This window comes from Bos javanicus, chromosome 23 (genome assembly GCF_032452875.1).
Source record: "Bos javanicus breed banteng chromosome 23, ARS-OSU_banteng_1.0, whole genome shotgun sequence".
Lineage (NCBI taxonomy): Eukaryota > Metazoa > Chordata > Mammalia > Artiodactyla > Bovidae > Bos > Bos javanicus.
The window spans coordinates 39,419,079-39,429,335 of record NC_083890.1 but is presented as its reverse complement, the minus strand read 5'-3'; the positions used below and the strand labels follow the sequence as shown (position 1 = coordinate 39,429,335).

General features: G+C 38.0%; 1 pseudogene; it reads right to left on the bottom strand.

Annotated features, from left to right (window-relative positions):
- Positions 1 to 7,451: 7,451 nt before the first annotated feature.
- LOC133237090 (small nucleolar RNA U3) lies at positions 7,452 to 7,561 on the bottom strand (annotated as a pseudogene).
- Between the last annotated feature and the right edge of the window lie 2,696 nt (positions 7,562 to 10,257).

Here is a 10,257-nt window from a genome sequence, read left to right as displayed (position 1 = left end):
GCAGATCTTCCCGAGCCAGGAATCGAACAGGGGTCTCCTGCATTGCAGGTGGATAAGAACAAAAAATTATCCCAGCTTATCATGGATACATAGGCTTCCCAAGTGGTACTAGTGGTAAAGAAACTGCTTGCCAGTGCAGGAGACTTAAGAGAAGCGGGTTCAGTCCCTGGCTTGGTAAGAGTCTCTGGAGGAGAAAATGGCAACCCACTCCAGTATTCTTGCCTAAAGAATCCTATGGACAGAGGAGCCTGTTGGGTTACACTTTCATAAGGTCGCCAAGAGTCAGACATGACTGAAGCGACTTAGCATGCACATATTCTATTGTAAGAAGCAGAGCAGAGCTGGAGGTGGGGGGTGGGGGGCGGTTGGGGGGAGTAGTTCTCCAGGAGGAGGATCATGAAGGATTGGGCAGCGTCAGCAAAGGCACTAGAAATACTGACTTTGGCTCAGGCAGTTCACTGGTTTAAACTTCATCTTTTATTCTTCTTATTAAAAAACAAGCCAACAGTCACTTATCACTTAATTATTGGGAGATGAAATGAATAGGTTTTCTTTAACGTGTGATGATAAATTTTAGTTCTTTCTCCTAAGCTCAGTGTGGAAGCTTAAGGACTATGCTTCCCCTATATACTCGGACTAATGGACTTTCCTGCACACTTTCATCTGAACTTCTCTGCTGTGCTCTTTGCTTTGTTTTCCTTGTCCCACTGTCCATCAGTCACTTTGTCTCCAGCCCACCGATCAGTTCAGTGCAAATCTAGTATCTTTTGTCCTTGAATCTCGTTTTACTGCGTTGGTTTGTCGCCTCTCAGACAATTCTCAGGGAGGCACCCTCTCCGTGAACTTGTCCAACTCTTCTCATATACACATGCCTTTTCTACCCTTTATCCTGTCTCTGCATATAGCATCTGGAAAATTGCCATTTCTAAAATTCTGATATCTGAGACTTAGTTTTCTTAGTCAGTGTAGTTTTGTTAATAAATATCATATGTTGGGTCATAGTACAATCTTAGTTTCTTCCTTTCTTCTATATGGGAATCATTTTTTTTCTCATCTTGTGCTATGTGTTTCTATAATCAGAGATACTGAACATCTCATGGCACTTTTTACTGGAGGAATGCTCCAGCAAGTCACGAATATAAGGCTCAAGTCAGAATGACTTTGCTCACTCCCACTAAGCCTAGAATGGTATTAGTTCTGAGGGTGTGATTTCATAAAAGGAATTCAATGTGTTAAGTGTATGTTGATGTTTCCTACATTCCCATGAATTCTGTGTTCAGGACCCACAGGAGTGCGTTTCAGAAGTGAAGGGGACTGCTTTACATATGGCAAATTATCTTCTCCTTCTATCTCTCATCCTTAACAAAACGGATCAGTCTTGCATGCTTAGGACTGTGCTATGAGCTGTCTGCTTTAACCATTAACTCATGACTGAAATCCTGTTAAGGGGCAATGCCTTTAAGTATGGCTGAAAAGAACTTAACGGCAGAACACAATTCGGAAGATGCATTTTTGGGAGGTGTGGGTGGTGGAAAAAATGAGAGCTTTTCTTAAAGTTTTATAGATTATGACCTAATTTTACTGACCCACTATCTTCCTGTCTCTCATGTTATTCTGAAACTGTGATCACTTTCATCATTTTTCTTTACTATTTAACTGGCTCTTATAAAAAAATATGCCCAGATCCTGAGAGTTTTGGGAAAAAATAAAAAACAACAGACCTCCCAAACCTAGTTCTTAAAGTATACCTTTGGCTATTCTTTCACTTGTAAAAATCATTCACACTCTTTGTAAGAAATTTAGCATCTAGTGTGTCACAACCATATTATATTTGGTGTATTTTCTTCAGTCTTCCCTTTCAATGAAGAGTTTTGCTGATTTGTATAGCATGGCTGTTATCATACAGGTTATGCACATTTTCTTTTTATTAAACCCCGAATTGTAACATAAGACTTTCTGTTGTATCAAATTCATAGTAATCATCATTTTAGAGACTACATGGTAACCTAGTCTGTGTTCTTGATTATATATTAATAGGTAGTGTCTATTCTTAATCATGAATAAATATGCAATAAAAATCTTTGTGACTGAAGATTTTCCTGCATTCCAAAATATTTTCTTGGGATATTGTGAATATTGATATATAGCTTTGCAAAAGAGTAGTAGCAGGTTATATTTCTGTTATCAATATGTGTGATTATCCAGTGTATGTTTATGTAAATATGAGCGATAACTTTACTATCAGTACTGTGTGTTATACTGAAAAGAATACTTGGCTAATTTAATAGGCCGAGCTTGAAATCTTTATCTTAATGTATCATGGAATATTAAGAAACTACAACCTTTCCCATGTTTTGTGATCCAGATGTAGTTCCTCTTTCATGAGTTATCTATTCATTCCTGGTTACTTGCCTCTTACTTAACCTAGTTTTATCGGTTTTCTCTGTCAAGAAGAAAAACATTTAAACTGTAACGAGTGAAAATAACATGAGTAGAGGGGAACTGAAACTCAAAAAGGTGAGAAGTTCATACCTTCCTTCTTCAAATGAGTGAAACATAATTCTTTGGTAAAGTACTTTTCAAGAAAAAATTTGGAGATGCAATCATGGAAATAATATCGTTAATCTTTGAGGGATATGGTATTTCTAAAAATGACCAAAACTATAGGATCTAAGCAGAGAAGGCAATGGCACCCCACTCCAGTACTCTTGCCTGGAAAATCCCATGGACAGAGGAGCTTGGTGGGCTGCAGTCCATGGGGTTGCTAAGAGTCGGACATGACTGAATGACTTCACTTTCACTTTTCACTTTCATGCATTGGAGAAGGAAATGGCAACCCACTCCTGTGTTCTTGCCTGGAGAATCCCAGGGATGGGGGAGCCTGGTGGGCTGCCGTCTATGGGGTCGCACAGAGTCAGACACGACTGAAGTGACTTAGCAGCAGTAGCATCAGCATAGGATCTAAGCTTACTGTGCTGGTATTGTGACGGCACTCTGGCAAAATTCTAGATGAATTCTTTATGAGGACTCTTCACAAAAGAAGACACTGATTGGTTAAAACCAGAATGAGTTCGCAAACAGTAATTTATGTCAAAGTAACTATTTTTGCGTAGGTTATTAGATTCAAAGATGGAAAGATTTCTGTGAACATAGGCCATTTTACTTCCACAGGACATGGAAGTTTTCTATTCTTGTAGGCAAGACAGAGAAGTTTGGGCTGGGTGATAATCCTGTTAGGTGGATTAATAACTGGTTAAAGAGTTCACACAATAGGATACTGATTGATGGGAGCCTTGAGTTGTGTTCAGCAGGGCTCCAATATAAGCTATAGGTTAATAAACATTTTTCTAATTACTAGAATGAAGAGATCAAAGCCTTCTTATCAAATGTGTGTAGGTCCCAAACTGGGAACCTTAATGAATAGGCTAGATGAAGGGAATCGTTAAAAAAAAAAAAAAAAAAAAAACTTATTTAATGGAAATTATGGTAGTAGGACTATATGTAAAGTATAAAGAGCTTAGTTGAAATCAACAAATTGAGCAATTATAAGATGGGGAGTCTTCATGCAAGTAGAAGGATTGAGTGTCTCTATTGTCTGAGAGCTCTACCTAAGCAAAGACTATGCTATCCTTATTTGAGTCAGTCAGAGTTTTGTAGAAAAAATACACAGACACACACATTGTTTGGAGGATGGCTGACCAGTCTAAAATCAGTCAGGTTAGACATTCTGGCAAGAGTCAGTGTTGCAGTATTGAGTGTAAAGGCAGTCTGGAGTAAGCATTTCTCTCTTTTATGGAGACTTCTGTCTTTTCTTTAAGGCCTCCAACTGATTCGATGAGGCTCACCCACATTATGGAGGGTAATCTGCTTTACTCAAAGTCTACCCTTCATGGCAACATCTAGATTGGTGTTTAAACAGACAATTGGGTTTCATATTCTAGCCAAATTGACATAGAAAATTAACCATCACAATATTATTCATAAGTTATCAGATTCAAATGAGTTAACAGTGAACATCTCATAATTTGGGTTTAGCTCTGGGTAAGAGTTTATGAAGCTCATTCCCGCTGGAACAGGTCAAGCAGTGAGTTTGAGTTGGTGAAAAGATAGAAAGACATATCATTTAAAGAACAGCTGGAGGAACTGGAACTTAGCATATCTAATGTGATATGCTTAGAAAGAATAAAATCCAGATATTATCCTATATCCAGATAAAATCCTATATTATTCAGAACTGGTGGCTGGAACTGACTTGCATGTACTAATGCAAAAAGTAGGATAGATTGATTTATGTAACTGAAAAGGCCAGGACTAGGCCTGGCATGAAGTTCAACTAATATCCAGATTTCAAATCATGTTATTTAGTCTCTTTCCTCTGTCTTTGACTCAGATTTGTTTTGCCTCTTCCTCAAGCAAAAAAATCTCTTCATGAGGTGGTGCCTGAAACTTTGAGTTTTCATTGTTCTAAAGCTAATAACCTGGGGCTTCCCTGGTGACCCAGTGGTTAAGACTTCACCTTTCAACATAGGGAGTACAAGTTAGATTCTTGATTGGGGAGTTAAGATTCCTCATGCCTCAGGGCCAAAAAAACTGAAACATAAAACAAAAACAATATTGTAACAAATTCAGAAGGACTTGAAAAATGATCTACATCAAAAGAAGTCTTTAAAAAAAGAAATAAAACTAATAATCCAGAGCAAAAAGAGAGCTTTTCTTCCTCAAAGTTTCTATGAAAAAAATACATGGAATTGGGTCTCATTGATTTAGTTTCCGCCAAATGCCCAGTTATAAACTGACCATTGGGACAAGAATTCGTATATGTTTATTGAAAATTCCAGTAGTGTGCACCTCCAATTGCAAAAAGCCAAATGGAATAAGAATGAGGAAGGTCTCACAGTGATAGAAAATTAGATGCTGTTACCAGAAGAAGGGTAAGAAGAAGGATGGGTACCAGCTAGCAAAAAATGATATTCTTCACTGTAAAGGACTGATAACTATTTTCCAAACATTTGTAGGGCTGTCATGTATTAGAAGGATTAGGACTATTCTATGTATCCCCAAAGGGGAGAACTGGTATCAGTGTGCAGAAGTGAAGAGGAAATAAGATTTTTGTTTCTACATAAGGAATAATATTCTCATAGAGAACCAGTATGGTGTGTGTTGTAAGGTAACTTGTGCCCTGTCGCTAGAATTTATGTAAAAATTTGATGGATATTATAGAGGCAATTCCTGTTTTGTATTAAAGAACTTCCCAGGTATATGAGACAATCCCTTCTATTTCCATGACTTCATTATCCTATTTCCTATGTGTGTGTGTGTGTGTGTGTGTTCCAGTGCATACACACAACCTTGTGGTTCTTAATCTCCCAAGAGGGAGGTTTAATCCAATTGCTTGATGAGGGCATTGTTTAACACCTGTTGTTTTTGAGTGGTTACGTCTGTGCCTGCTGAATTGATTCCATGTTTCTAGTTCTTAATAGAGCATTAACCATGGTATAAGTAGGTATACATGTGGCAAAGGAGATATAATGCTGACTAGGGGCAAGGGATTGGAAAGACATATGGGTGGGGTCCACTTTATCCTCATGTACAGGTCACTTCCCCAAGCAGACGGAATATTCAATTTCCACTTTAAATTCCAGTTCCAGAACGAAACAGTGAGAGAATGCAGACTATAAGGAAGAAATAACACTAAAGGGAAGCTCTCAAAGATAATTCCATCATCCATAACACCAGGCGCTTCCTGGCATTATGACTAATAAAACTCAGCAAAAAACATGTTCTAAATATTTTTATGTGCAAAAAAATAGAAAATTGTAATAAAATAATGGCTGTTATTTCAAACCATGACTATAAAATGCCCCTGGGACAGAAATGCCTAATTATGAAATAAAACAACTTTTGTATCCCTCAGGCAATGTTTTCAAACTATCGCTCTCTCCAAAGTAGTCACTATAATTAGTCCAATTCCCTAGAAGAAATGAAAAGTGTAGGGGAATTCATTTAGGGCCATAGCTCAGGGCTGTATCTTGGCTCAGGACCAAATGGACTATTAAAATGTGTGCGTGGAGTAAGTGTTGTCAGCACTGTGGGTTAGAGGACAACTTCTATAAGGAATTACTTGATATTATCATTGAGTCGTGATAATCATATTATTTTCAGCAGGTAGGCTGAGAGGTATGGATTCTAGGAAGAGCTGGATGACCTTTTAAGGAAGTTTATTCCCAATACTGGTGAGCCGTGCCATCTTTGCATGCCTAGCTTCCCCAGTTCTCAACTGAGGTTAAAAATGACTGCCTATTTAGAAATAGGAAAGCTTAAAAAAAAAAGAAAAAACTAATGGGCAAGGAGGGAGGAAAAACTTCAAAATTTCTCTTCTATTCCCCCTCAAAATATTTGGAAGTGTTGTAGTGCTCGATGGGAAAAATATTTGAGAATCATAAAAATCATTATTAGGACTATTTTGTATTTTGCTACCTAGAATTTAAATTCTACCAAACTATTTCTAAGGACGTTTATTCAGAATTATTTTGTGCCTTATTTGTTAGGAAACATTATATTGTTCATTCTGTTTTAAAAGCAGACTGTTCAGAACAACATTTAAAGACGAGTTGGGCACTTCCTAGCTTTCAGAGCTCAGAGCTATTTTCCCAAACATGGATGCTGTGCCTTCTGTGTATATTTCCTTTTCTTGACTTTGAATCTGTAGTTATGGCTTCATCCTCTTGATTTATTCTCAGAGAGGGAGTTAAGTATAATCTGTGTCAGTCAAGGTCCTGGTGGGAAATTGGCTAATTTGAACAGTGTTTAATAAGGGAGCTATTTACAACATTGTGTTCAGATTGTAGACAAACCACAAGGTATAGTTCAGATGACCGAGGAGAAGAGGACTTCTCAGAGCCCTGAGAGGGAGAGAAATACGTGGAGAGGGCTGCTTGACAGGAGCTGCAACCTTCAGTCTAAGGACTGAATCCATCCTGCAGTGACGGCAGAAGGGACCTGAGTGAATGACTACCTGACCTTCATCTTTTCCTCTTTCTGATTTCCTGTCTGCTCTAATGGGTTCTCCCACTGGGGAGTGTAAGAAGCTTGCTGATGGAGCAGTCTGCATTGATTTCTGTCTACTCTCCGATTTCCTGTCTACTCTAATGGATTCTCCCCAGAGAACCCAACCAGAAGCCAGAGTGTGAGAAGCTTCTTGATGGAGTTGTCTGTACGCATCAGCCTCCTGTACTGATCTGTGCACAGTGGAGAAAAGTACAGGATGGATTTAGGGCTAACAGGAGAGATCTGGAACAATCTATAGTAGTATCCTTTTCAAAAGCAGAGGTGGGGGTAATAAGCTGCTACCATATTTGACTAGATTTGAAACATAAGATTTCATTGTCTTACTGCAGAATAAAGCACACACCCAGGCCTTTCGTCAAGTGACATCATCCATGGCTTTCTGCAACAAGCCCTCTGCATGACCCAGTCTTGAATCCTCTGCTTGTTTGCATCTGGTTTTTATTTCATCTTTTGCAATATGAACTACAGAAATGATCCCTGAAAGTATAGTCTTGGCCAGTACTTTGGCCACCTGATGCAAAGAACTGAATCATTGGAAAAGACCTTGATGCTGGGAAAGATTGAAGACGGGAGGAGAAGGGGACGACAGAGGATGAGATGGTTGGATCTCATCATTGACTCAATGGACATGAGTTTGAGCAAGCTCTGGGAGCTGGTGATGGACAGGGAAGCCTGGCGTGTTGCAGCCCATGGGGTCTCAAAGAGTCGGACATGACTGAGCGACTGACCTGACCTTGCAACATGAAAGTAATTTGTCTGCATTTAGAAATATCACATATTGGGACACTTTGAAACACAGTAGTCTTAAAATCATCGGATAGTTTTCAAAAGACTGTGGAGATGTAAGCAAGAGAACACTAGAAGACTCAGACCATTGAGGGTAACAGTTCAGAGTAAGAGATGATTTTAAAGAACATCCATGGCAAAAAGGAGTATTCTGGAAGATTCTCCCTGTCTTTTTTTTTTTTCTCAACAAATTCAATGAAAACATTTTAAAGTAGTTAACACTAAGTCCAGAAAACCAAGCATTTTGTTTCATTTTTTCTTCTTTCTCTTTCTTTACTATTAGGCAATTAGTTTTCTATGTTAGGAGGAATTTCTCAACTTCTTAAATATTGGCTTAGAAAGGCTAAATAATTTCAATAATGATTTTATATGTGATTCTACTTTCTTTAAATTTATCATTATATCAAATGGAATAATTTTATAGGAAACATATATCTTCAAATAAATGATCTTTATGTATTTTAAAGGAACTCCTTAAACACAAAGATATTTACATTTTTATTTCCTCTCAAATTTCTTTTTTGACTGCACCACACAGCAAGTGGGATCTTAGTTCCTTGACCAGAGATCAAACCCATGCCCCCTGCAGTGGAAGCATGGAGTCTCAACCACTGGACCACCAGAGAAGTTCCTCTTTCCTCTCAAATTTCTATCCCTTCTCTCTCATTTACCCTAAAGCTCAAATCTGGGGAAAATAGTTCTGATTGACTCCATGGTTTCAGAATTTTCACAATTTACTCTTGGATCATAGGTATATTTTGAGAATAAATAAAATTGTATTTGTATAAAAGTATTCTGAGTCTAGAGTGGAGAGAAGTTACGTGGATTCAAGGTGTCATTATTAAACAAAGGTATTATAATTCTCTAAATGCAGCCACGGGGGCAAGGGGGCACAGGAAAACCCCTCAGTGAGATTGTTGTTTAATCACTAAGTCGTGTCTGGCTCTTTGAGACCCCATGGAATGTAGCCCACAAGGCTCCTCTGTCCATGGGGTTTCCCAGCAAGAATACTGGAGTAGGTTGCCATTTCTTACTCCAGGGGATCTTCCTGATCCAGGGATTGAACCTGTGTCTCCTGCATTAGGGGGTGAATCCTTTACCACTGAGCCACCTGGAAGCCTCCTCAGTGAGATGCTCATCTTTAAAAATGTGCACTATATTTTGCAATTAACAAAGTAAACAGGTACTGTTTGTAGACTGAATTTCTGCAGACATTGGGTAAAATTTTTTTTTGTATATGATGTACTGTTTCATACAGGGACAGTATACAAATACATCTCTAGCTCTGAGGTGATTTTCAAGAAGATAAACTAGGATTTGGTCTATTATATTGGACATACAGTCAGGCTATGGTAATAATTTAAACTCTGTGGCTTCCCTGGAGTTGTGAGCTCAGAGAGAGTAGTCCTTGGATTGCTCGCCAGAATGCTCTCCAGCTTATGAGCATTGGAACTGTTTTCTTTCTTATTTTATCATGACCCAGAAGTCACAAGAATCAGACAAATCTAACTGGAGGTGAGTCTTAGCCAGTTAAAGACTGACAAACCCTATAAGAGACCAGAGGTAGATCTTTCTTTTCATCTGTTTATTTATAAGAGCTGCAGAGAAAAAAGATTTGTTGGTATCTCAGAGCATAATTTGCCTTAAAAAAGTTATCAGTACAGTGGAAACCAAATGGTAGAAGAGAAGTTAATTTGTTTCACTAAGTAAGCACCTCTTCTTGGTAAAGTATCGTGAAAAAACCAAGCACAAATAAGTCACTAGTAAAGTGTGAAGTCAATTGATGTGGGATTTATGTTCCCCATCAGACAAATTGGGTTATTTCAGAAACTCCTTCTGTGTGATGTGGTTGATGTAGGAACCTTTGGAATGGAGTTTTTTTTTTTTTTTTTCTGGTTTATTTTACTTTTTTTGTTAGGTTTTCAAAAGAGATACAGAAATTGGGAGAAGTTTGTGGTTGACTTTTATTGGTTTAATTGAAAAAATTTATATGTGAAAGTGGACTCTATAAAACTGCTGAGCTTTTAAAACTAAGAACAAAAGTTATTAAATGTGCAGCCATCTGGTTTTCAGATGATGAGGACCTGAGTGAAGAGGACAGAAGTAGGAACAGAAAGGTGAGTGGGATACAAGAGATATTAAAGAAGAGAATTGGTTGCCTGTTGGGCAGAGAGACACACTGAACATCATTCCAAAGCTTTGTGCTTGTGGGTAACTGAGAGAATTGTCTTAATTTTAATCATATTAACTTTAATAGAATGAGGATGTTTGAGGTGCAATTATCTTTAGAGGATAAAGACGTGAGGTAGGGAAAGAATATATAGTAGAATCTTGACATTTATAGATACAACTCTCACAACATCCAGAAATTCACAATGATATTACAATCACATAATGACATTA